General features: G+C 41.4%; 2 protein-coding genes across 2 annotated transcripts in view; one reads left to right on the top strand and one right to left on the bottom strand.

Moving 5' to 3' along the window:
• The window catches only part of LOC129831111 (gonadotropin-releasing hormone II receptor-like), a 38,575-nt gene extending 37,758 nt beyond the window's left edge, over positions 1 to 817 (bottom strand). The window contains exon 1 of the mRNA XM_055894169.1: positions 64 to 817. The gene's annotated coding sequence lies outside the window, so the exon portion shown is untranslated. The remainder of the gene's footprint in view (positions 1 to 63) is intronic.
• A 17,361-nt stretch (positions 818 to 18,178) lies between these two features.
• LOC129831112 (transcriptional repressor p66-beta-like) overlaps positions 18,179 to 27,076 on the top strand; it is a 44,971-nt gene continuing 36,073 nt past the window's right edge. Inside the window, exon 1 of the mRNA XM_055894172.1 lies at positions 18,179 to 18,590. The gene's annotated coding sequence lies outside the window, so the exon portion shown is untranslated. The remainder of the gene's footprint in view (positions 18,591 to 27,076) is intronic.

Raw genomic sequence — 27,076 nt, forward strand, 5'->3', positions numbered from 1 at the left:
GGAAACTGCAACCCAAGAGACAAATGACTGAAGGATTTTAGGATTATCAAGAAGCATGCTTACCCGATTAGTTTGGCATGACACAGTTGAAAAATGAAATAATTCCAAAAATCCAATGCTCTGCCTCAAGCCCCATCAATTCACTCCTCTTCCAAATACTGTCATTCAAAAACCGTGAGAATGCATTTTTTCCAGAACTGTTTGGCTAGTCCTTATGTTTCCATCTCCCAAAAATATGAAAAAAGCTCTCACTCTCAAGTGGTCGTGGTCACTGATCGCTCAAATCCTATTCCTGACAATTCCTAGTATTCCACAGCTGTCCAAACTGACGGCAGTCAAAATATTGAGTTCATGCATGTACAATATAGCGCACTTCCCAACAGCGCACACTGTAGGGTAGGCTACTAATAACAACGAAAGAGCGTGCGCGTTGCACTGCGACAAAGACCAACCTGCCAGCATAGAGAAGAGCTGTCCGGGCACCAAGTGCTGAAGCAAAACTTTTTAACCATCACGCGCAAACATGATAAAGCACCTCCAAATGTTAATCCATAAACATCGAAATTCACTATAAAAAAATAAAAATAAACATTAAATGAAGCTCTCAATTCATATGCTATTAATATGGGATTAATATTCACATAGCATCACAGCTCAATGTTCTTATCAGGAGCAGAGAAAAACGAAAGAAGTCATGCATCCTGACGGTTCATTCATCCTGTAAGAAATTGTCAAATATATTGGCAAAGACGTATAAACTCCAGTACAGTCCGCTATTCGAGTCTTATCTCACCAACACATGCCGCCTCCCCCTCCCCATCACACCGGCATCGTCACGCACCAATGGCATCTCTTCAATTCCCACCTGACCTCTCAACATTTCACTGCATTAGAGACAACAGGACCGCCTGCGGAAGCCAAATCACCCTGAAAATCCATCATTTCATGTCTCTCAGAGGCAATTATTCTGTTTTAGGAACTTTTTTATCACCCTTTTGGTGACAGGAAATATTAAGAACTCTTTCAATCTAGAAAAAGGTGTGAATAAGGCACCTAGTAGACGTTGCAGTTTGACAAGATCTAAGACCTGGTTACCCTTCCCAAATTCCAACCACTGCCATTAGTGTTACATTTTTCATTCATTTTTAAGAAATGTTAGATTTTTTTGTTGACACTTTGACATTACAGAGACCATTGACCCCAAAAATTATACAATAATAAAATGTGAAGTTATCCACGGGTGTGAATACTTATGATACCCACTGTATGGGCCTATATAAGATTGTCCAATTGTGGTTGTCCACTTATGTTATTGTGTGTGTGTACATTCATACATATGTGCCTGCACAACTTCACAGTATGTCAGAGAGTTTGATGTTACTTGCCACACCCATGAGCTAACTAGAAACAGAAAGGAAATATATTAATGGTATAATCATAGAGATGTTATTTAAATAGATGGGGAGATATTCGACGCAACAAAGCCACACCAGGCACACTGGCAACGTGTGGCACAGATGTCATTGTCCTGATTTAAAAGTGATTTCCTTAAGGAGCAGTCTTTCATTTTCCATTTGCCCTGTAGGTCAAAGGAGTTCTACTGCTGTGAGGTGATTAAACCAAATGGCTACTGTGGACAAGACAGCCTGATTAGTAATAATTGCTGTCATCTAAGTTCAAAGGTTGATGATTAATAAAGGCCTTTTATGTCATGTCCAGTGCTCCAAGTTCCCACAGAAAAAAAACATTCACATTTTGTTCAAAAGCAAGGATTTTTTTTTTTTTTAACTAGGCAAGTCAGTTAAGAGCAAATTCTTATTTACAATGACAGCCTAGGAACAGTGGGTTAACTGCCTTGTTCAGGGGCAGAATAACATATTTGTACCTTGTCAGCTCAGGGATTTGATCTTTCAACCTTTCGGTTACTAGTCCAACGCTCTAACCACTAGGCTACGCTGCTTCCCCGGAATGCGGTAGATGTCAACTATAGAGATGATTTGTCATGACAACCAAGGTGTAAAGTACTTAAGTAAAAATACTTTGAAGTACTACTTAAGTAGTTTTTTGGGTATCTGTACTTTACTTTTTTATTTATATTTTTGACTACTTTTACTTTTACTTCACTACATTCCAAAAGAAAATAATGTACTTTCTACTCCATACATTTTCCCTGACACCCAAAAGTACTCACTACATGATAAATGCTTAGTAAGACAGGAAAATGGTCCAATTCATGCACTTCTCAAGAGAACAAGTGGCCATCCGTACTGCTTCTGATCTGGCAGACTCACTAAATACAAATGCTTAGTTTGTAAATTATGTCTGAGTGATGGAGTGTACCCCTGGCTATCCATTTTAGAAACAAGAAATGGTGCCACCAGCTTTGCTTAATATAAGGAATTTGAAATGATTCATACTTTTACTTTTGATACTTAAGTATATTTCAGCAATTACATTTACTTTTATTTTATTTTAATTAATTTTTTTAGAACCTAACACTTTTTGACTTTTACTCAACTAGTATTTTACTGGGTGACTTTCACTTTTACTTGAGTAACTTTCTATTAAGGTATCTTTACTTTTACACAAGTATGACAATTGGGTACTTTTTCAACCACTGATGCCAACAACTTTCATCTTGAGAGTAGAGAAGAGTAGGGTCCACTGCACACGCAACTAAAATGCTTCTTTAGCTTTTCATTACTGACGTATCAATTAAAACAGTCAATGTGACTTTCGGCTGGGCCTTTCTCAAGAGAAGCTTCGGATGTGCACCATAGACGCGGGAAGTAGGGGTGCTGAGGGTGATGCTGCACCCCCAGATAAATCAGAATACAAAATAAATAAATAAAACATTTAGAGAATTTTGTTTTTCTTCACAAAATTTGTGCACTTACCTCCCCCACCCCTAAACATCAACTGCCATGATGTGCACCTTACTCTCCTCTATAGGCTACTCTCAGTGTTTATCAGCAGACTCTGCTTTTGAAAAATGCAGGCAAAATTATTTTGTAACCCTACAGAGGTATATGTAGGCCTAGTGAATGATTTTGTAACCCTACAGAGGTATATGTAGGCCTAGTGAATGATTTTGTAACCCTACAGAGGTATATGTAGGCCTAGTGAATGATTTTGTAACCCTACAGAGGTATATGTAGGCCTAGTGAATGATTTAGAAAGTTGGGAAAACGTATCCCCCTTTTTTTCTACTTAGATCTGATAGATGGGTATAAGTCATATTTCATGAGTGCAATAATTGTTGTTTTTAATTAACGTTTATTAATTAAACTTTAATTCACTTAACTCTATTTGTCCATTGCGAAATAGACATTTGTATTTATGCTGTTTTATGCTTTTTTCAACCCCAAGACACTACATATAGCCTACACTGAAACAAGAGGCTGGAAGGAGCCACAGCTGTAAATCTAAATGTAATGCAGGCCTAATGCCTCTGCTCTCTCATCTGAAAAGACAGGACAAGTGAAGCAGTATGGGGGAAGCCTACAGAGACTGCTTTACTGTGACTAGAGTAAGAGACTATTGAGATTCACCCATACTAGGGAATGAAGAAAGCTAAAGGACAATACTGACCTCTGCTGTTCAGATTTATAAGGTGCAGCTGGGTGAATGCTCTTTAAAAAAAACTGTCACATTGTGGCACAAGGGCCCGGTTCAAATACCTTTTTATTTTTTTAAGGGGAAAGTCCAATTCCTCACACATTTTTTTTTTGAATGGATAGGACAAAAGTAGAGAGGAAAAAGGAGATTTTGCTGAAATAGCAGTGGACCTGATGACTAAAATGTAAATGAATTCAAACCCATGATGCAGCAGTACACAAATTCCTTTAAAGTGCATCGTTCACTGGTCTGTAAGTACTTTACTCTGTAAAGTAAACAATTATTTTAATATGTCAGATTAGCGATTACATTGAGGAAAGAAGGGTGCATTATTACATTATTAATCAAACAGAGCCCAGATATAGTTAAAGGTAGGCACCAAGTTCAAATGTTTCATTTATCTTTCATTTCGTATTCATACCAGGCCTCAGATATGTTTTGACCATTTTCATACATACAGTGCCTAGCGACAGTGCTCACTCCCTTGCACAATTTTCCCATTTAGTTGCCTTAAATTTGTAAATTCATGACATTTGTATTTCTTTTCAGCATTCTCTTTCTCCACACTCGCAGATTCTCTTCATGTGAGTTATTTTTTATTCACAGTGGTATTTAAAAAATATACCTTTAATCATGTAAAACTGAATATATAGTATATCAAATACTAAAATAAAGTGGCCTTATTGTATAAGTATACGTTTGTATGTACGTATGTATGTACTATTTATAAGTAATGCTTTATTTTACAGCCCATTTTACCAGGTAGTTACTTAGAAAGCATCTGTAATAATGGTAATAACATAATAATGACGTAGCCTGATTAGGCTACACTTCGGTTTCTTTGAGATGCAATGACACAATACAGGGTCGCTAGCTTGCTTGATATGTGGAATAAAGTGTGTATCATTGTTTACTCTTGATATTAATGTGTGTTGTATAACAGTCTGAGGACATCCATATTCATGTCCAAACATTACACAGTAGACTATTAATTAGTGAATCACATTGGAAAGGAGGAGAAGGCTGGAACAGTAGTGGATACAGCTTCAACCACCAATGGTGTTCTAGAAGTGGATGTCTTGTGAAAATTTGAACAAACACACCAACAATATGGAGGACAGGACCATCCACACCCCTACTGAATACAGGTTGAGTAGCCCAAACTCACTCCTGATGAACCCTTGTCAAAAATGACCCGCCACTATGTTTAACAGCAGAGAAAACCCCCTAAATGATATTTTTTCAACTTGAAATTTGATGACTTTTCCTAGAGTGACCCCAACATTAGAGAAAGTGAAACATCGCCTTAGTTCATATTTCCATGAAAACTGTACACCACCAGGGTACAAAGATTGTCTTCGCGTCATTTTTGACCCGGCAGTTATAAAATAATTTACACACCACAAAAACCACAAAGACACACACACACACACAATGAGAAATTGAGATGATGTGTGCTACTGATTGAACTCAGCCAGCAGCTCCTGAAGAGGAAGATGACCATGGTTGGCACAGTTAGAAAGAACAAGCCTGAGCTCCCCCCTGCACTCCTCGCAACAAGGGCGAGACAGGCCTTCTCATCAAAGTTTGCCTTCACACCCACCACCACTCTAGTTTCTTACCTCCCAAAGAGGAACAAGAATGTGGTTCTCCTGAGCACACTGCACAAAACGGCTGAGATCAGTGATTGTGAGGGCAGTAAGCCAGCCATCATCCTGGTCTACAACCACAACAAAGAGGCGTGGACAACCTGGACAAGGTGATTGGAATTTACAGTTGCAGGAGGATGAATGCCCGCTGGCCCCTGGTCATCTTCCATAACATCATTGATGCGTCCTCATACAATGCCTTCGTGATATGGAACAAGATCAACACTACCTGGATGCCTGATAAACGGAACAAGAGGAGGGTGTTCCTGGAGCAGCTGGGAAAGGCACTTGTAACCCCACACCCCACACATTCAAAGAAGGGAGCGCCTCCCCCGCACAGCAGCCTCTGCAGCGCTTGTAAAAACTGTTCAGGTGACTGAATCTTGTACTGATCCACCTGAGGCTGCAGCGGTGGCAGAAAAGAGGAGGAGATGCCAATTCTGCCCCCCAAAGAAGGACTGTAAAACAAATACTATGTGCTGCACGTGATAAATACATATGCAAAGTCCATGCACACACACTTGCATACTGTCATACATGTGCTAATTAGAGTTGATTGATTTATGTTCTTCACGTTTTTGTTTTGTATCTATTATCTTATTTTATTCTTATTTATTGTTGTAGTTTATACACCTTGTGGGCGGGGGCAATGGTTCAAAAAAATGGGAGAAAACTAGTATGTTTTAGTTGAATTCCTCATTGTACAGTATATAAGAATATATCACTATGTTGGCAAAAATGTTCAAGACTGTTATTGTTTCCCTTAAATAAAATGCATTCAAACTACTTTCTGCACATTTCTGCTACTTTCTTAGGCTATACAAATGCTATCTCTTGCAAAAAAAGTTATGTTTACACCTATGCAGTACCTTTAGCAATAATAATAATAATAATAAACCTCTACTTTAGTAAAGAAAACAGTTATGACAGGTGTGTTGTAATAAAAACTTGTGGTGTCCACTGATTAAATGTAGTCTTTCTGCATTGTGAAGAGGGAAAACCCAGATATTCACAAAGTTTGTTTCTTCATGCAAAATAGATTTGGGGTTTAAAATTCAACTAAGCTGCTTTATTTTAGGGGTTTAGTGAAGGCGGGTCATTTTTGACCATTAGGACAAGGGGAGTATGGAGAATGTTAAGACTACACAGGGGTTAAAGGAATTTATGTGAAGGAATGCAATGCCAGAATATGGCCACTAAATGGAGAACTCACTTGGAATCTTCTCATATGAGTTCATGTATTTGAATCCCCAAATCGACCACCTAGTCCCTAGCAATGGGTTGATACATATCATTGGTCCCTAGCCACTCCTGTAAATCTGAAAGGATCAAATGGGATGGAGACAATATGATAATTGCATCACCTTGCTCTGGGTGGAATTTTCAGCACAGTGCATACAGTACATTTATTCAATGATTTTAGGTCTACAAGAGTGCTTAGGGGTAAGGAGATAAGAGTTGATTTGGAAGCCAACAATCCAGAGGTCAACAGCCTTTGTTGTCAGACCTACAGTATGAGGCGAATGCTTTCAGTGTCAATCAGCAAGACAATTGGACTATTGTGTCAATGTGAGTAATACTATCTTCTCTTCAGGTATACAGTTTATATACTATTTTATATTTCCTATGTGTGCATGTGCGTGTGTGTCTATGCATCTGTGTCCGTCTGTTTGTCTACTGTATCTACTAACTGTCTGGAACACCACTTGTTCCTCTCTCTAACATCTGACAGTCTCACCAAAGTGTTTGCTACCTTATCCGTATTTTGTAGTATGGGTTTTAAATCAGGAGCTAAACCTCGTAATCTACTTAGAGTCAGTATTTAATGTGGGCTAAATGTTGACACACCCAACTTAGAGGGGGCAGGATTATAGATTGAATTTGGGCAACCATAATGAAGTGTTTTTTTGGCAAAGACTGGACCGGGGCCAGTTGAAACCTACATCCGCCCTCAGATCTCCCTCTGTGTGAGTTTTTTCCCTTTCTACCCTACTGTAGGTTGAAGAGAGGTTAATGTCGGATTAGGCCAAACATCACATCTAATTGTGGTGTAAAAACATATCTCTGTGTCAGCTGGAGCGATGCAAGGGTTTAAAGCCGTTCGAAACATTTCGTCAAACGGGTGTTAAAGAGCGATGACAAAACCCAACTTGGATCTATAGAGGGCCTTGCTAAAACAGTCACTGCAGCCTCTGCCAAGAAAATCTGTCAGTCAATTAGATGTGAAAAAATAGTATGAAGGGATGAGAAAGCAGATATTTTTAACCACATTCTTTTAGACTCCCCATCTCCCTCTAATATTCAGTGGGAAGAACGACCTGATGTTGTTGGTGGCCCAGTGTAAGCATGATTTGGACCTGCATGGTAAAGCAACTGCCAGACAACCATGTGAGAGGCAGAATGTACCTGTACTGACTGCAATTCTCATCAGCAATCAATCAAGGTTGGAGATCACGCAGTTGTTCTTTTCCATGCATGCTAATTGCCTATTAGCCAATGACCCAAACTATTTTATTGGAATGTCAGGGGAATCTCCAGTGGTGTAAACAATGAATGTGGCTGGGATTTAATGCAAGGCGCTGCACTATAACTGACGTTAAAAGGTCATTTAAAAGGTGATTGTTGGCTGTATAGTTCCCTTAGATTGAATCCCGGCCTACATCTTCCGAATTGTTGGGAAGGGCAAGGGAAGTGCCCTGTTCATTAGACACCGAACTGACCAATGAAGAAAACTGACTAAAATAGGGAGGGACTTCCTGTACTTGTCCAATAACAATCGCTTATAAAATGTTCCCCAAATGAACATGACCTAGGTTTCACTACTGTGTATTTCCCTCCGTATCTGCAGTGTTTTGAGCAGTCCCTCACCCATTTAACTGTCATTTCCTGGCATGTACTCAAGAACCCCCATTTCATAACCCGTAATCCCCACATGTGATGGAGAGCTTTGGCGTCAATGGTCATGTGTCCTTTCATATGGGATCAGGAAGTCACTCAGTGTCTCTGATGAAAATACTTTGAATATGCGTTCTTCCTCCCTGCATTTGAGGAGTCACTGATCTGACATGACTGTGAAGGTGTAAGTTCTGTGCAGCCATGTAAAATAAGACTTCCCCTCTCTTCCTTTTCACACCAAAATGGCCAACCATTAGAGAACATGTTGTTGAATCACAGTGGACATGTGTGAAATTGATCTCTAATCTATTTAATACCTAAATCCAGTGAATGATCCGCATTGTAGGAAATCACCACTGAATTATAAGTCCAGCTTCACAGAGGAAGTAAAGTGTTGCTGTTTTTCAAGAAGGATTTGCAGGGAAATGTGGAGCTTTACAAATAGCATTTGCTGGGACAATAGTTGACAAATGCAATACTCAAAAGGGAGAGGTTATAAGATTCATATGTAAATGACACTGTTGGCTTAAGCAATGTGCATTAAGGCACTGAGATTAAATAATGCATGAGATAAGTCACACAGCATCCTCTCTCAAAGCAAGGTACAATGAATCATAGGATATGCAGTATAATGCGGTTGGTGGACTACTGCAGTGTTGCAACCCTCCAGATAACTTATCTGTTTTCTGTTGATCTCTTGTCCTGTTGCAGTGCGCACCTTCACATGAATGATTTAGAGCAGGCCCCGGAGAAGAACACTCTGACTCTCACGCTTTGTGCCCTGCATGGTCCTCTGACAGTACAGCGGTTGCATGGATATTAACGGAGAGATTCGGCGCAGGGGACTATGTCGCGTTCCGTTCCTACTGGTATGTTGTACATACAGTTGAAATCGGAAGTTTACATACACTTAGGTTGGAGTCATTAAAACTCGTTTTTCAACCACTCCACAAATTTCTTGTTAACAAACTATAGTTTTGGCAAGTCGGTTAGGACATCTACTTTGTGGATGACACAAGTAATTTTGCCAACAATTGTTAACAGACAGATTATTTCACTTATAATTGACTGTATCACAATTCTAGTGGGTCAGAAGTGTACATACACTAAGTTGACTGTGCCTTTAAACAGCTTGGAAAATTCCAGAAAATAATGTAATCGCTTTAGAAGCTTCTGATAGGCTAATTGAAATCATTTGAGTCAATTGGAGGTGTACCTGTGGATGTATTTCAAGGCCTACCTTCAAACTCAGTGCCTCTTCGCTTGACATCATGGGAAAATCAAAAGATATCAGCCAAGACCTCAGAAAAAAAATTGTAGACCTCCACAAGTCTGGTTTATCCTTGGGAGCAATTTCCAAACGCCTGAAGGTACCACGTTCATCTGTACAAACAATAGTATGCAAGTATAAACACCATGGGACCACGCAGCCGTCATACCGCTCAGGAAGGAGACGCGTTCTGTCTGCTAGAGATTAACGTACTTTGGTGCGAAAAGTGAAAATCAATCCCAGAACAACAGCAAAGGACCTTGTGAAGATGATGGAGGAAACAGGTACAAAAGTATCTATAGCCACAGTAAAACAAGTCCTTAATCGACATAACCTGAAAGGCTGCTCAGTAAGGAAGAAGCCACTGCTCCAAAACTGCCATAAAAAGACAGACTACGGTTTGGAACTGCACATGGGGACAAAAAAATCCAGACTACGGTTTGCAACTACACATGGGGACAAAGATCGTACTTTTTGGAGAAATGTCCTCTGGTCTGATGAAACAAAAATAGAACCGTTTGGCCATAATTGTCACGCCCTGACCTGAGATATCTCTGTTTTCTTTATATTTTGGTTAGGTCAGGGTGTGACTAGGGTGGGTACGTTCATTTTTGTATTGTCTAGGGTTTTTGTATGTCAAGGGTTGTTGTAGGTCTAGGTGATGTATATGTCTATGGTGGCCTGATGTGGTTCCCAATCAGAGCCAGCTGTTTATCATTGTCTCTGATTGGGGATCATATTTAGGTAGCCATTTACCCTTTGGTGTTTGTGGGTTCTTGTCTATGTGTAGTTGCCTGTCAGTACTCATTTGTATAGCTTCACGGTTCGTTTTGTTATTTTGTTCGTTTTGTTCAGTGTTCATTCTTATAATAAAGAAGAATGTACGCATACCACGCTGCGCCTTGGTCTCCTCCTTTTGACGGCCGTGACAATAATGACCATTGTTATGTTTGGAGGAAAAAGGGGGATGCTTGCAAGCCGAAGAACACCATCCCAACCATGAAGCATGGGGGTGGCAGCATCATGTTGTGGGGGTGCTTTACTGCAGGAGGGACTGGTCCACTTCACAAAATAGATGGCATCATGAGGAAAGAAAATTATGTGGATATATTGAAGCAACATTTCAAGACATCAGTCAGGAAGTTAAAGCTTGGTCACAAATGGGTCTTCTATATGGACATTGACCCCAAGCATACTTCCAAAGTTGTGGCAAAATGGCTTAAGGACAACAAAGTCAAGGTATTGGAGTGGCCATCACAAAGCCCTGACCTCAATCGTATAGAAAAATTGTGGGCAGAACTGAAAAAGCGCGTGCAAGCAAGGAGGCCTAGAAACCTGACTCAGTTATACCACCTCTGTCAGGAGGATTGGGCCAAAATTCACCCAACTTATTGTGGGAAGCTTGTGGAAGGCTACCTGTAATGTTTGACCCAAGTTAAACAATTTAAAGGCAATGCTACCAAATACAAATTGAGCGTATATGTCACGCCCTGACCCCCTGACCTTATTTCTCTATTTGGTTAGGTCAGGGTGTGATTTTGGTTGGCATTCTAGTTTTTCTATTTCTTTGTTGGCCGGGTATGGTTCCCAATCAGAGGCAGCTGTCTATCGTTGTATCTGATTGGGGATCATACTTAGGCAGCCTTTTTTCCACCTTTAGTTTGTGGGAGTTTGTGGGAGTTTTGTATTTTGTTGGTTTTTCGGTGTCATTTAATAAAAGAAAGATGTACGCCTACCACGCTGCACCTTGGTCTAATCCTTCCATTAACGATCATGACAGTATGTAAACTTCTGACCCGCTGGGAATGTGATGAAAGAAATAAAAGCTGAAATAAATTATTCTCTCTACTATTTTTCTGACATTTCACATTCTTAAAATAAAGTGGTGATTCTAACTGACCAAAGACAGGACAGTTTTTACTAGGATTAAATATCAGCAATTGTGAATAACTGAGTGTAAATGTATTTGGCTAAGGTGTATGTAAACTTCTGACTTCAACTGTACATACCATTGCACAACCCACTGCCTCATGTATAATACAAACTTTAATTAAGTAGTCGTGGGAAATTACCACTCTAGAACACAAAGCAGGCTCACGAGAATGGCTTGACTTCCTGTCTTTGTGGGGTATTTTTGGGCAGCAGTGGTAGGTCACTTCTGGGAAAGGCACTGAATGTGTTTCAAAAATACAATACAATACAGTACAGCAGTTAGTGAGATGACCTGGTGGCTAGGGACTAACGCGTACCCCTGCACATTGACTCTGTACCGGTACCCCTGTAACGGTCGTCTGTTACATTTACATTACATTTACATTTAAGTCATTTAGCAGACGCTCTTACCCAGAGCGACTTACAAATTGGTGCATTCACCTTATGACATCCAGTGGAACAGCCACTTTACAATAGTGCATCTAAATCTTTTAAGGGGGGGGGGGGGGGGGGGGGGGGGGGTCAGAAGGATTGCTTTATGTGACTAGTCTTGAAACCTGACTGATTTGGATCAAGAAGGTCATTCTGAGAGAGATAGCAGGAGAGCTGGCCAAGGACGGCACGTTCAAGAGTTTTGGAGAGAAAAGAAAGAAGGGATACTGGTCTGTAGTTGTTGACATCGGCGGGATCGAGTGTAGGTTTTTTCAGAAGGGGTGCAACTCTCGCTCTCTTGAAGACGGAAGGGACGTAGCCAGCGGTCAAGGATGAGTTGATGAGCGAGGTGAGGTAAGGGAGAAGGTCTCCGGAAATGGTCTGGAGAAGAGAGGAGGGGATAGGGTCAAGCGGGCAGGTTGTTGGGCGGCCGGCCGTCACAAGACGCGAGATTTCATCTGGAGAGAGAGGGGAGAAAGAGGTCAGAGCACAGGGTAGGGCAGTGTGAGCAGAACCAGCGGTGTCGTTTGACTTAGCAAACGAGGATCGGATGTCGTCGACCTTCTTTTCGAAATGGTTGACGAAGTCGTCTGCAGAGAGGGAGGAGGGGGGGGGGGGATTCAGGAGGGAGGAGAAGGTGGCAAAGAGCTTCCTAGGGTTAGAGGCAGATGCTTGGAATTTAGAGTGGTAGAAAGTGGCTTTAGCAGCAGAGACAGAAGAGGAAAATGTAGAGAGGAGGGAGTGAAAGGATGCCAGGTCCGCAGGGAGGCGAGTTTTCCTCCACTTCCGCTCGGCTGCCCGGAGCCCTGTTCTGTGAGCTCGCAATGAGTCGTCGAGCCACGGAGCGGGAGGGGAGGACCGAGCCGGCCTGGAGGATAGGGGACATAGAGAGTCAAAGGATGCAGAAAGGGAGGAGAGGAGGGTTGAGGAGGCAGAATCAGGAGATAGGTTGGAGAAGGTTTGAGCAGAGGGAAGAGATGATAGGATGGAAGAGGAGAGAGTAGCGGGGGAGAGAGAGCGAAGGTTGGGACGGCGCGATACCATCCGAGTAGGGGCAGTGTGGGAAGTGTTGGATGAGAGCGAGAGGGAAAAGGATACAAGGTAGTGGTCGGAGACTTGGAGGGGAGTTGCAATGAGGTTAGTGGAAGAACAGCATCTAGTAAAGATGAGGTCAAGCGTATTGCCTGCCTTGTGAGTAGGGGGGGAAGGTGAGAGGGTGAGGTCAAAAGAGGAGAGGAGTGGAAAGAAGGAGGCAGAGAGGAATGAGTCAAAGGTAGACGTGGGGAGGTTAAAGTCACCCAGAACTGTGAGAGGTGAGCCGTCCTCAGGAAAGGAGCTTATCAAGGCATCCAGCTCATTGATGAACTCTCCGAGGGAACCTGGAGGGCGATAAATGATAAGGATGTTAAGCTTGAAAGGGCTGGTAACTGTGACAGCATGGAATTCAAAGGAGGCGATAGACAGATGGGTAAGGGGAGAAAGAGAGAATGACCACTTGGGAGAGATGAGGATCCCGGTGCCACCACCCCGCTGACCAGAAGCTCTCGGGGTGTGAGAGAACACGTGGGCAGACGAAGAGAGAGCAGTAGGAGTAGCAGTGTTATCTGTGGTGAGCCATGTTTCCGTCAGTGCCAAGAAGTCGAGGGACTGGAGGGAAGCATATGCTGAGATGAGCTCTGCCTTGTTGGCCGCAGATCGGCAGTTCCAGAGGCTACCGGAGACCTGGAACTCCACGTGGGTCGTGCGGGCTGGGACCACCAGGTTAGGGTGGCCGCGGCCACGCGGTGTGAAGCGTTTGTATGGTCTGTGCAGAGAGGAGAGAACAGGGATAGACAGACACATAGTTGACAGGCTACAGAAGAGGCTACGCTAATGCAAAGGAGATTAGAATGACAAGTGGACTACACGTCTCGAATGTTCAGAAAGTTAAGCTTACGTTGCAAAAAAAAATTAAAAATCTTATTGACTACTGCTGAAAAAAAATCTTATTGACCACTGCTGGCTAGCAGTGGCTGCGTTGTTGAAAGTGTAGCTGGCTAGGTAACCTCGACAATTTCTCTAAATTTCTCTAAACTACACAATTATCTTGGATACAAGGACAGCAAAGACAACTATGTAGCTAGCTAACACTACGCTAATCAAGTCGTTCCGTTGTAATGTAAGTTTCTACAGTGCTGCTATTCGGTAGAAGTTGGCTAGATAGCAGTGTTAGCTAGCAGTGTTGACTAGGTAGGAGAACGGCAGCGCGGCGGACGAAAATAGCTGGCTAGCTAACCGATAATTACTCAAAACTACACAATTATCTTAGATACAAAGATAGCAAAGACAACTATGTAGCTAGCTAACACTACACTAATCAAGTCGTTCCGTTGTAATGTAATCGTTTCTACAGTGCTGCTATTCGGTGGCTAGCTGGCTAGCTAGCAGGGTTGACTACGTTACGTTACGTTAGGACGAAAATAGCTGGCTAGCGAACCTCAATAACTACACAATTATCTTTGATACAAAGACGGCTATGTAGCTAGCTAAGTAGCTAGCTAAGATCAAACAAATCAAAGATAGCAAAGACAACTGTGTAGCTAGCTAACACTACACACTACACTAATCAAGTCGTTCCGTTGTAATGCAATCGTTTCTACAGTGCTGCTATTCGGTGGCTAGCTGGCTAGCTAGCAGTGTTGACTACGTTACGTTACGTTAGGACGAAAATAGCTGGCTAGCGAACCTCAATAACTACACAATTATGTTTGATACAAAGACGGCTATGTAGCTAGCTAAGATCAAACAAATCAAACCGTTGTACTGTAATGAAAATGAAAATGAAATGGTAATACTACCTGTGGAGCGAAGCGGAATGCGACTACTCCCTCCAACCCGGAAGTGTCTAATCCAGGGTGTCCATGTTCCAAAATGAAAGGGAAAGTGTTGAAATTAGACAGTGCCCATCTTTTCTATTCATTGAGGACAATGGCTAGTTCTACACTACACATAACATGGGACAGGGACTCCTCTCCACATTAGATCACTTAGAGCTAGTTCTACACTACACATGACATGGGACAGGGACTCCTCTCCACATTAGATCACTTAGAAGATCAGAAAATTATTTTAGTGTGAACTACACTACATGACCAGAAGTATGTGGACACCTGCTTGTCGAACATCTCATTCCGAAGTCATGGGCATTAATATGGAGTTGGTCCCCCCTTTGCTGCTATAACAGCCTCTGTTGAAGAAGGTGTGGACCAAAGCACAGCGTGGTAAGTGTTCATGCTTTTTATTACAACTGAACACTAATAACAAAGAGAATGAACGAAAACCGAAACAGTCCTGTCAGGTGCAGAAACACAAAACAGAAAATAACTACCCACAAAGCATCGGTGGGGAAAAGCTACCTAAGTATGGTTCTCAATCAGAGACAACGATAGACAGCTTCCTCTGATTGAGAACCACACCCGGCCGAACACAAAGAAATACAAACATAGAAAATGAACATAGAATGCCCACCCAAATCACACCCTGACCAAACCAAAATAGAGACATAAAAAGCTCTCTACGGTCAGGGGGTGACAACCCCTTGTATATAGCCTTGTTATTGTTATTTTATTGTGTTACTATTTTTCCTTTTGTTTATTTAGCACATTTTCTTAGTGTTTAAAAACTCAGTATTGTTCAAGAAGGGCTCATAAGTAAGCATTTCACGGTAAGGTCTAGACCTCAATCAATCAATCAAATGTATTTATAAAGCCCTTTTTATATCAGCAGATGTCACAAAGTGCTTTACAGAAACCCAGCTTAAAACCCCAAACAGCAAGCAATGCAGATGTAGAAGCACGGTGGCTAGTAAAAACTCCCTATAAAGGCAGGAACATAGGAAAAAACCTAGAGAGGAACCAGGCTCTGAGGGGTGACCAGTCCTCTTCTGGCTGTGCCGGATGGAGATTATAATAGTACATGGCCAAGAATACAACACCTGCTGTATTCGGCACATGTGACAAATACATTTTTATTTTACTTAATATGATTTGGATAATAAAAATAAGGAAAGCGTAGTGTCTCTATTTAGAGTAGGGGACATAACCAGGAACTGACCACTATTAAGGTTCACTTGACCCTGACACACTGCAGATAGAGGATGTGTTTATATTCTGTGAAGATTTTTCGCTGTAATCTTAATTTTATGTTTCATAATTCTTTGGTGCCGGGCAGCATGTATCCTAGTGGTTAGAACGTTGGGCCAGTAACCGAAAGGTTGGTGGATCGAATCCCCGAGCTGACAAGGTACAAATCTGTCATTCTGCCCGTGAATAAGGCAGTTAACCCACTGTTCCTAGGCCGTCGTTGTAAATAAGAATTTGTTCTTAACTGACTTACCTGGTTAAATAAAAAGTATATATGTTTAAATGATGAGAGAGTCCAAAAAGAGAGTAGTAGTCGACAACAGATACAGCAAGAAAAAACTCTCAGATGTTTGGCAGATGTATTTCTCATATTTAGCAGGGGTTAAATAGATACAGACATACACACTCTAAAAATGAAAAGGTGACTGCAGTCATTTTGTGTCCATAAAGAGTGATGAAGCTTCTATTTTCACTATACAATACATAGATACTGAAGAACCCTGAGCAAGAGTCAGCTTGGTTTTGAGGCATTACCTCATCCCATTGATTAATGTCAATTAGTGAACAAAGCTCCCTAACCAGGTTTCCTTGGCTACTCTTCATAGTTAATGACTTTGACCAAACAAATGACTTGAAGATGTGTCAACCCTTTGGCCTTGCGCAAGGCTGATTGATAATATGAAATTATATTTTACAGGACATGGCTAAGCCAGCTCAGGTTATAAGACTAACGTGACCCAGTTTAATATTTAATCGTGAATAATTAATTCTATATAGTGTAATATAACATTTATGGTAAATAAATAACAAAATACTGATGTCAAACCCATTATTTACAGATGGTAAAACCTCAAGATTACATCACTGGGGGTTTACATGAGTAGCATATAACCTTTGTGATTTTATATAATCGCCTGATAGGACTGTACAATACATGTAGTATATTGACTGTATGGTTACATGTGTTGGCCAAGTGCCAAGCGAGGGTTTCTTTGCATGCCGCTAGAGGGCTCAGTTATCGCTGTTGCAAACATTGTCATGATTTTAACAGTGAATATCAACACAATCGCGATTAATATAGCATAAACTGCGGCTCTGCAACCCTGCATAGGGTTGCAAAGCTACCGGTAATATACCAAAGTTACCGGAATCTTCAGTGATTTTGGTAATTAACAGAAAATCTATGGAAATCTATCGTAACATTGGTAATTTATACTTGAATAACTTTTATAAAACGTATTCCATATAGCACTCATGTTTATGTGTCCATATTGTCCATGAGTTTCAAGAGCGGCACTATTTTAAATTACCTCTGCAAGTTGTCCAACTATTGACTTTTTCACAACTGCAACTATTTTGACTCCAAAACATTGACAACAAACACATATTTACATAGTAAAATAAATTAAAGTGTGTAAAAAATATAAAGGATATCTAATGCTGAAAGCCTCATATTAAGCATCAATGGTATTTGCAAAATGTATGGTTTATATTTAGGATAATATTTAACAGCTTTGTCATTGATCATTTTCAATTAGCATTTTATTTATTTATTTCATATATTTTTTTTATATATGTGATATGACCAGAGAGAGGGCCCGAGATAATTACAGACACCTGTAATAATCTGAAGTACATAAAATCCTTGAAAGATACCAAAATTCTGGTAGTTTACTGGTAAACTTCGAAAGTTTCCAGTAATATACACTCACTTTTTTTGTAAAGAACAATATTTCTTGCCTTTTACGCACGGCCTAAAGTGGAGTTCATCAATACTCCGAGCCAAATCCATGCTTTAACGATCCTATTTTTGTTCCAAATATGCATATTGAAGCATTTACTTTCGATTAGGCTATAGTTTGTAAGTAGGTCAGGCATCTTACTGTTCGTGCCTCAACGCAGAGAGGCTATACATTATTGATCGTGTCATCGTTCATCCATTCGCTATTACAATAATCGATCTAATTTCTATTGTAGCCTAAAGGATAGTTTACAGATGTGACATGATCTTGTCTTTGAATATGCATTATACGCTGGCCTTGTATATAAACTATATATTATTTTGACAATTCCTAAATTGTGTTAAAAAAGTTACAATTTGAAAAATATCAATTATATAACACCAAATTGATTTATTTTATTTACGCTTTTACGCATATGATTTACTGCCATATAGACAGACTATCAAGCGTTTGATCGGGTGTTCTTCTTGGTAGAAAAGCGATTCTACAAGTTACGAAAATACTAGGTTCAAGATGAGTCGTAGAAAGGGCATTGTTCCTCGGAGATCCAGTCGATGGCCATCGCTGAATGAAGAGGGACTTAATACGGTTGTCCACTCTTTATCTGTCAATGTAGTACGCTTGCCTTGTACTGCGGACACGGCGCCCATAACAAGCCATTTAGTTCCCATCATTTCAGTGCTTTTTGTCCCCTCCCCTCTAGACATAGACAAAAACACACACCTTATAATAATAGGGGCGCGCCTCCGACACAGCCGCCGACCAATAACCCGTCTGTCTGGGCTGAGACCAAGGGGATGAGCGCTCGTTGAGGCCCAATCAGAGCTTTTGTGTTGCCTGCCGGTGCCTGGTCGTGAGGAGCTACTGCAGCGCTTCAGGATCGGAAAGAGAACCCTGAGCTTGTGGAACCTGAGGGGTAAAGGCGAGTCAGGTGAGTCCGAGGATATGGATGAGGCCTAGCTAAAATGGAATATCATTTTTGAAATTGCGGCGGCAGGATTTGGTTTCTTACGGATGGTAGAGTGAACTCTACTTGGGGTAGTAATAATCACACCCAACGTTATGGGGGGTGACTCGGGGGTAAATGTGGCGCAAAGACAAACAATACCATAGCATGGTTCGTATATTGATGCAAGTTTATTTGCAAGCCATCAACAACCAACGGTTCAAAGTGACTAATCAAGGTCTGGGATAATTTGATAGGCATTTTTTATACATGTCGCGCATTGTCATAAAGAACGCATGTTAAAGAAACTAACATTTTTAGAGAAATATCAAAGATGCGGTTAATAGCAACATTGTAGTGAATGTCTAAAATACGTTTCATTGTTTCATCTCGCGTCTCTAGGGGTTAAATCATATTGGCGGAGAATGCGCTGTGTGCGCCCGGCAGGCTACACAAGCAGTGCATGTGCACACGGTGAAATGCTCTAAATATACCACATTTTTCGCTTTAAAACCCGTTGTATTAAGATTATCCGTGTATACGACCAATGTAGTGGTACTTGTAGACACAAGACCAAGCGGTAGTTTCACAGAGCTGTGTGGAGAGCGCAGCGAGTAGCCAAAGCTAGTGTGCATTGTAGTTGATGGCTGTACAATTAGGGGGAAAAAATCCGAAAATGCATCAGCCATGTATGTAAGTGAGGACGTGCTCTCAACTGGTTCCATATGCACGCAAATGGCTGCCTGACGTTTGACATGTAAGACTTGAAATTTAATTCACGCGAATGTATGTATTGATTGTAACCAACGGGCAGCCACTGATAAACGGCAGTAGATGCCTAGATGACGTTAGGAAAGAAACGCAAATTAGCTAATATGTGCTGGCTATTATTCTCGGTGCAGCAGAAAAGTCAATAGTGAGAGAGCGCCTAATTTATTTATATAGGTGGTTTGGGTAGAGCCAAGGCTACTGAACCGGGACAAGCCGAACTGTCTGATACTCATGCGGCTTTGGCAACATTTCGGGGTTCATATGTAGACTGTCTTGCCAGGCAGCTGTTGGAAGAGACTAAATTGCAATATACATTTGTTCCCAATGAGAATAGTCCTAAACCATTATATTAGCCTATCGATGGTTAACAGATTGCCAAAAGACTGAGATTGAATTACATTTCAATTATTCTACTCATCCCTCATTGAATTACTTTGTAAGAATTAATCTGACTGCGGGAGCTCTAAGTGTCTATATAGGTCTAATTATAGGCTACAGTTTACGGAACAATGTAAGGAAAAGTCTCAGCGGAATTGATGAAGACTGCTGTTATTTGGAACACAGGTGGGCCCATTCTGAACGCAGGAGGGCCCATTCCTAAAAGTTTCAAATATACCCTATGTCTGCTCTATTTTGGGGTCTCAACTTTAGAATAACACAGGGGTATTCAGGTGCAATGTCAAGTTATTTTTGAGTTAAAACTTCAGCCAAGAGGAAGTATTTTCTTTCAATCATATATGGAAATAAGAGATGCATAACCAACTGTATTTTTACCAATCCAAGATATTCAGGAATGAAGGATTAACACATCCAAACATGAATCCTTCATCGTGGGTCTTGTTGTCTGAAGATTTTATTTGTTTATTTACTTTTCCCTTTGTCTTTATAAGCCTACACTACATTTTTTCACCTGTGCTTTGCCACCCACCAGACACTCAATTCTACCAGAAAAAAATATAGAAGTACTGTACTTTCTGAGCCCTGGAAAATCCAGTGCTCATTTCTGTCTACCTTTCTCTCTCCCTTTCTCTATGAATAAAAGTCTGCAGTCTATGAATGGTAGTCCCTGGTGTTGAACACTGTCTAGCAGTATGATTACGGCACTGCTTTGTCAATGATGGAACAGCCATGGCCATGTCCTCCAATGTGTATCACTCTACCATCCATCTGCTCCTTCCCATACTGTATTTGTATGGCGAGACCTATGTCCCTGATCACACTCAACTGCATGGGGTAGAAGAGGAATCTATTACAAATGTCTTATCATGTTTTGGGGTGGCTTTAGCATATTTGTGAATGCTGTCCCTGATATAGAGCATCGATAGTTCATAATCAAGGAGGGTTTACTCAGTTTAGGTAGTATGTGACATACAATGTTATTTATTTATTGGATTTATTTGCAGTTCTTTAACACAATTGATGTGTTCCAGCAGACTGGAGCTGCCCATGAAGGGATTTCAGTATGCACACTTTTTTAATTTCCACGGTGCCTTATCGCAACTGACTGCCTGGTGTAGCAATGCCCATCAGGCCTCCGTCACTCGTCCTCCTGCATTTTCGATGCGACGTTGTGCCAAGATTCAATGTTGACAAATTCCCATCGTACAGATTCAGTTCCACAAAGAAAGGTCGAGCATTAGCCTTGATAAACGTTACACTGTTTGGTTTCTGTAGATGTGTATCATGAATGCAGTATTTCAGATCTATCACAAATCATGGCTAAGCCAGTCCCTTGGCTCAATAGAACTTACAGATGCCATTTTTATAATCCGTTAAAACTATCAGCCTCTGCATCTCATTTAAGGATAAGCAACTGCTTCCTCTCCTGGGGACACATCTGTTCCAAACAAACATGGCTTATAAGAAGATTTTAGGCCTATATCAGACAAACTGGACAGTTTACGTAGGCTTTATCATTTTTGGAGGGAAAGATCACAACAGAACTCAATGTAAGTGGCCTTGGCTCTGCTTTAGGATCATTGACCTTGGTCAAAAGGAAAAAGGTTAGAAAATAGGCGGGCTGCCCTTTAAACACCCCCTTTGTTCAAACACAACAAAGTGACAGGCTCTAAATAAGCGACCAGTGCACCTGCGGTTGGGTAACAATAGACCAGGTGCCCTCCACTGATGTACTTAGGATCCAGCCACAACGACGCCTGATGAAAGGAACATGTTGTGGTGGAGTCCCTCGAATATTGACTATCCTAATATTGATCTCATGACCTTTTATAGGGAAGGTATTTTTCTCACATGGTGTGGGGAAAAGTACAATGTTGATTGTACTCCCCCATTGATTCAGACACTCAGTGCTTGTTTCAAGAGACCCTCGCTTTTGCTGTGTGTGATGACCCTACCACTGAGTTGGCATGTCCAGATTGACTCAATGGCCCTGGGTTTGGCAGGAGACTGGAACTCTCACAGATAAAGCCTGTGTGCCTTGACACCAGCTATTCACCAGCTGTTGGTTCCTGTACCCCTGCACATTAACTTGGTACCAGTACCCCATTGTATATAACCTCGTTTAGTTATTTTATTGTTACTTTTCTTATTTTTCTTATTTTTAGTTTATTTAATGATTTTTTTCAGCAAATATTTTCTTACTTTAAAAAACAATCTGCATTGTTGGATTAGGGCTTGTAAGTAAGCATTTCACGTTAAGGTCTACCTGTTGTATTCAGCGCAGGAGACATAAAATGTGATTTGATTCTATACAAAGCAGAGTCATGACAACACCATTACCTCAGACTTTCCTACGACAGTGTACAGGAAGCTCTCTGCAATATCAACAGTGTGCCACTTATTGGTCTGGAGAAGCTATGGTCCGGCGGCTTTTCCACTTAAGTTTATATCAGAGATGATTTTATGAGGGGGTAGGGTAAATTAGGGCGGTAGCCTTAATTTTTTATTTAAAGGAGTCTCAAATTTGCAGTTGAGTCAGTCAGCTTTGGTACCACTAGCTTTGCTATGTTATTGTCCAGCATTAAGTAGACCTATGTTATTTAAGCTCAAATACATTTGCAGTGCAAAAGGATTGTCATACCCAGCACACTGCCTGTGATATCTTCTGAAATCTGCTGTGTCCAATGAAAGGCCTTCCTTGTGTTTTCAGTTGTGGAAGAGGGATCCTTAGAAGAGGGACCCCATTTAAAATCTATGCTCATTTAGGTGTCCATACTTACTTGAAATTAAGATATAAACGCTCTCTGTTTGAGGGGAGAGAAATCTGTATAATTACATCTTAATCAGGAAAATGAAGTTTATTTAAGAATCCGCCCAAGTGAAAATCCTTTGAGGGGGAGATGCCTTGTCGTCAGTAGCTTATTGATTGATATGTGTGATGTTAATGAATGTATGTGAAGTGTAGCGGTAAACAAGGGATCCATCTCGCATAGCAGCGTGTGTAAAACGAGAGTGCAGAACAATGTGTCCTCACAGGCTTCTAATTTCTTTCTGACATGTCCAGTAACAATGTTTTTCAAACAATATTGCAGTTGATTCACAATGCGATTGTGCACATTGCAACCTGTACGGTAACTTAGTATGGAGAAGATCACTGTAATGCCGTGTTGGTTTTAGCCTTTTTCTCGCTGTCCACAGGTCATGAAAGGTCAGCACAGCCAGTAATGTCCCCTTATTTGCATATATAGTTTATGGTTTAACCTTTAACCTATGCTGTTCCTTGAAATAATTACAATTGAAACCAGTCCCGTTTCAAGTTGGTGAGTATCAATGAAAAAGACGTCAGTTTTAGTGAGAGCCAGGGCATTCCCAAAGAGGAGTGCCGAAGCGTGCATTGTGGGATACCCTTGCTTGTAATGTGGTTTCTGTTCAGTGTAAGTCCTGAACCAAAAATGTGTAGGTTATATGAAATCCCCAACAGCTGCAGGCTATACATACTCACACATAGCCATTGGTTTACTGAAAACCATTGTTTGAATCTGGAAGTGAGATGAGAAAGTAATTGGCTAAACTTTCCCACAGATATTACACAGGTATTGCATTGGCCTATTTGTTGTCAGTCAAAGAAAAAGGTACCTTTACTACTCACCTTGGAATGCCCCTTTTTAACGGGGCCTTAGCCAGCAAACTCTCAGAAGAAGAGTATCAATTTAATTCAATAGCAGCATGGGATGTAATTGGTTTGCGAATGGGTCTCAAGAATGCTTGGTTTTGCATGTTAAATGTGTATGTTTGGCGTCACGGCCTTGTTAACACCTGAATGGGGGTTGCTGTGTTGTTCAGTGGGCTTCACGCGAGGCTGATTAAACCCTGTGCAGAAACAATCAGCCCAGATGAATGGCTCCCTGCGACGCTTAATTAGCAGGCCTCCCCAACGTTTTTGCTCGATAAGCAAAACGCAGCTGTGGAACTCATGTGGAACACGTGGTCGCCAAGCATCACCAGGTCCCAGATGACTCATACCCTTTCAGACAACTGCATATCACCCTGCATCTCACTGCTGGCTTGCCTCAAAAGTAAGCAGTATTGGTGCTGGTCGGTCCCTGAATGGGATACCAGATGCTGCTGGAAGTGGTGTTGTAGGGCCAGTAGGAGGCACTCTTTCCTCTGGTCCAAAAAAAGAATCTCCCAATGCCCCAGGGCAGTGATTGGGGACATTATCCTGTGTAGGGTGCGGTCTTTCGGAATGGGTGTCCTGACTCTCTGGGTGTCCTGACTCTCTGTGGTCACCAAAGATCCCATGGCACTTCTCGTAAGAGTAGGGGTGTTAACCCTGGCATCCTGGCTAAATTCATACCATCATTGTCACCTACTCATCCCCAGCTTCCAATTGGCTCATTCACCCCTACCCCCCTTCTCCCCATGTAACTATTCCCCAGGTTGTTGCTGCAAATAAGATTTTTTTTCTTAGTCAACTTACCTGGTAAAATAAGGGATACATAAAATAAACTGTGCCTACCCAAACCTTGCTGTGCTGGAATAGATATTTAGTTTTCACATTGTCCTTTCCAGCACGGCAAGATGGTGGATGCGTAACCAGTTCAGCCCAGTACCGTTCAGCCCAGTGTAGTTCAGCTCAATAGTGTGAACAGGGTAGCCTATAATTGGTTCGATCAGACAAAGTGAGACCTTTTTGAATGACTCCTTTCATAAGAACATTTTAGGTCCACGGGGGTCCTAATGCCACTGTGTTCTCTTGTGTTGAACCTCTGCCATTGTGTCAGTGACCATAAAGGTTAAATGCGTATGGCACCATGGTGGCTAATTGGCACCGTTGTCCTGGATGAGTAGTTTCGCCTCCCAGTAGGCTTTTCACTACATCCCCATTTCTGGGTGTTCCCTTGTTGGATTAATTGGGTTTTTAGTTTTTTAAGAGCTTAAAATGAAAAATGAATGCACTGCAAAGGTAGGCTGGGAGGTGTGCATGAAGGGGATGAGTTGGGAAAATGAAAGGCTGATGGACTGAAGGAGAAGTGGTGTCTATGCTTGGTCCGGTTATCATTTGCATGACACTCAAATTAAGATGGATTGACAGTGGGAGGAACATGGAGAGATATTAACAAGGTTACATGGAAATTCTACTTTTTACATGACCATGTATAAAATACTGCTTTATAGACTTGTAGCATCTCCATGTAGATGAGGGGAGGAGACAATTATGCAACAGTACCCCCTCAGACTTGGGTTGATGAAGACAGGGGGTGATGGGAAGGCAGGTTTTGTATGCAGGAATTGCTATATTGGACTCAGAGTCTGAAGTGACACTATATATTGACATAAGTAACTCTTCCCACCTGTCAATGAGAAGGTGTTTCCCTTCTTTTAGCACTTCCCAGATCCGGCAGGCAGTAGAATCTCACATTTCCTTGCAGTAGATTGTGTGGCTGGTGTGCTACACTACTGTAGCTCTCCTTTTGTTGCACTGTTTGTTTCACATCTTAAAATAAAAAAAGTAATTTGAAAATTACTTAGACGTAGTTACGTCCTACAAAATCATTTCAATTTTATGGTGTGCCACGTCTTGTTAAATGAAGTGAATTTAATTGTCACTTTCCACAATGTTTTTTTGTCCACCAAAATATACCTTTCACACAAATCATACCACTTTGACGCTGTGACCTTTTGTGGAACGCGTATCCTGCCACGGCTTTGACCTTTTCCCGCTCTTTTGACCTTTTTTTCCCCCCAATGTTGAACTTTTCCCAATGTTGACAGTCAGGACGTGTCATCCAGGATGTGTATCATTCCCTGTCATCCAAACACTGTCCCCTTCACTGATTTGTAGGGATGTCTGTGCTGTTATGAGTCAGCCAGAATAGTAAAGTAGTAGTAACAGAATTGTTAACAGTGAACACCAGTCCAGAACACTTATACTGTAGTTTTCATTTCTTTGCTCTCTGTGTCCTAGTGTAAAGAGAACTAAGGCCAGTAGGTGAAGGAGAATCTGTCAATAACTGTGCTGTTGTCTATGGTGGCTAATTGGCACCGTTGTCCTGGATGAGTAGTTTCGCCTCCCAGTAGGCTTTTCACGACATCCCCATTTCTGGGGGTTCCCTTGTTTGATTAATTGGGTTTTTAGTTTTTTAAGAGCTTAAAATGAAAAATGAATTCACTGCAAAGGTAGGCTGGGAGGTGTGCATGACGGGGATGAGTTGGGAAAATGAAAGACTGAAGGAGAAGTGGTGTCTATGCTTGGTCCGGTTATCATTTGCATGACACTCAAATTAAGATGGATTGACAGTGGGAGGGACATGGAGGGATAATAACAAGGTTACATGGAAATTCTACTTTTTACATGACCATGTATAAAATACTGTTTATAGACTTGTAGCATCTCCATGTAGATGAGGGGAGGAGACAATTATGCAACACTACCCCCTCAGACTTGGGTTGATGAAGAGAGGGGGTGATGGGAAGGCAGGTTTTGTATGCAGGAATTGCTATATTGGACTCAGTCTGAAGTGACACTATATATTGACATATGGCGTCCATCTCAGACTCTCCTTCAGGATAGCGTTTCTCAATGTACAGTGCATTCATAAAGTATTCAGACCCCTTGACTTTTTCCACTGTTTTTATGTTAGACATATTTCTAAAATGGATTAAATTTAAACAAAATCCTCATCAATCTACACACAATACCCCATAATGACAAAGTGATTTTTGCAAATTTATTAAAAGCAGAAATACCTTATTTACATTAATATTCAGACTCGACATTGAGCTCAGGTGCATCCTGTTTGATTAGAGTCCACCTGTGGTAAATTCAATTGATTGGAAATGATTTGGAAAGGCACACACCTGTCTAATTTAAGGTCCCACAATTGACAGTGCATGTCAGAGTAAAAACCAAGCCATGTGGTCGAAGGAATTGTCCGTAGAGCTCCAAGACAGGATTGTGTCGAGGCACAGATCTGGGGAAGGGTACCAAAAAATGTCTGCAGCATTAACGGTCCCCAAGAACACAGTGGCCTACATCATTCTTAAATGGAAGAAGATTGGAACCACCAAGACTCTTCCTAGTGCTGGCTGCCCGGCCAAACTGAGCAATCAGGGGAGAAGGGCCTTGGTCAGGGAGGTGACCAAGAACGCGATGGTCACTCTGACAGAGCTCTAGCGTTCCTCTGTGGTGGTGGTTATCCTTCTGGAAGGTTCTCCCATCTCTGCAGCACTCCACCACTACACCAGCAATAACATCTGCTAAACGCATGTATGTGACCAATAAAATTTGATTTGAGTGG

This window comes from Salvelinus fontinalis, chromosome 32, assembly GCF_029448725.1.
Source record: "Salvelinus fontinalis isolate EN_2023a chromosome 32, ASM2944872v1, whole genome shotgun sequence".
Lineage (NCBI taxonomy): Eukaryota > Metazoa > Chordata > Actinopteri > Salmoniformes > Salmonidae > Salvelinus > Salvelinus fontinalis.